We start from the raw sequence: 1,036 nt of genomic DNA, 5'->3' as shown, positions 1-1,036 counted from the left end.
ATCTAGTAGTCAGGGAACTGTGTATAACCAAGGCAATATATTTTTTGTATATACATATTTTTGGATATTAAATTGTTAAAATAGAGACGAGTCATGGTATGGCTCGATGTGGCATGATATGTGTATTTTCAGGAATATTACGAAAGACGATTGTACGGGTGATACCGATGATATTAAATAATTATTAATACTTTCACGTACTAAAAAAAATAAATATCATTTCTATGTACAGTGTCTGCGTGCGTCTACCATACCAAACACTAGCTTTAACTCGTAAAGGGGATATTTAATAATTTGCTCACAGAATTGAGAAGGGAGGATACGAAAGCATACCGCCGATATTTTCGTCTGACTGTCGAACAGTTCAAGTTTATTTTGGGGAAAGTGTCGGATAAAATACGGAAAAAAAAACACATATGAGGAGAGTGATAACGCCAGAAGAGCGATAACGCCAGAAGAGCGATTGGCTATTACCCTGAGGTTCCTAGCCACTGGTGAGTATTCAGACCTAGAACTGCAGTATAATTTCTGAAAACTTAGGCCTATGATATCAGTAGTTCAGTTTTGCTTTTGTGCATGCTGGATTTTAATAATAGTAGTAGTGAAGTGACAGTTATACCGTACCTGGATTATTCGTCCGTATTATTTATTGTGGGCCCTGATAAATAGACAATAATAGATCATAATACCACAAAGTAATTAAAATGTCACAATGCAACAAAAGGAAAGTGGCTGATGTGTGGAAAAAACATATCACCATAGCTTTATGCTTTCAAAGTGCCAGACCCTCTCCTCATCTGCTCAGCCAACAAGATCTCTTCAATAAAAAAAGGAATGGAGAAAATATCCTCAGTCATCGAATATTGCACAACAGAATATATTTATGTACACTTAACTGAAGAATTTTTATTTTATTTCAGGGGAAACCTTTCACAGCCTCTCGAATACATTCAGAATAGGCGAACGCACAATATCCAACATAAAACAGCTACATGTCAAGCACTATATGAATGTCTTAAGGAAGATTATCTTAAGG

This window comes from Priapulus caudatus, unplaced genomic scaffold (genome assembly GCF_000485595.1).
Source record: "Priapulus caudatus unplaced genomic scaffold, Priapulus_caudatus-5.0.1 Scaffold362, whole genome shotgun sequence".
NCBI classification, from domain to species: Eukaryota; Metazoa; Priapulida; class Priapulimorpha; order Priapulimorphida; family Priapulidae; genus Priapulus; species Priapulus caudatus.
This window is presented reverse-complemented; position numbering follows the sequence as displayed.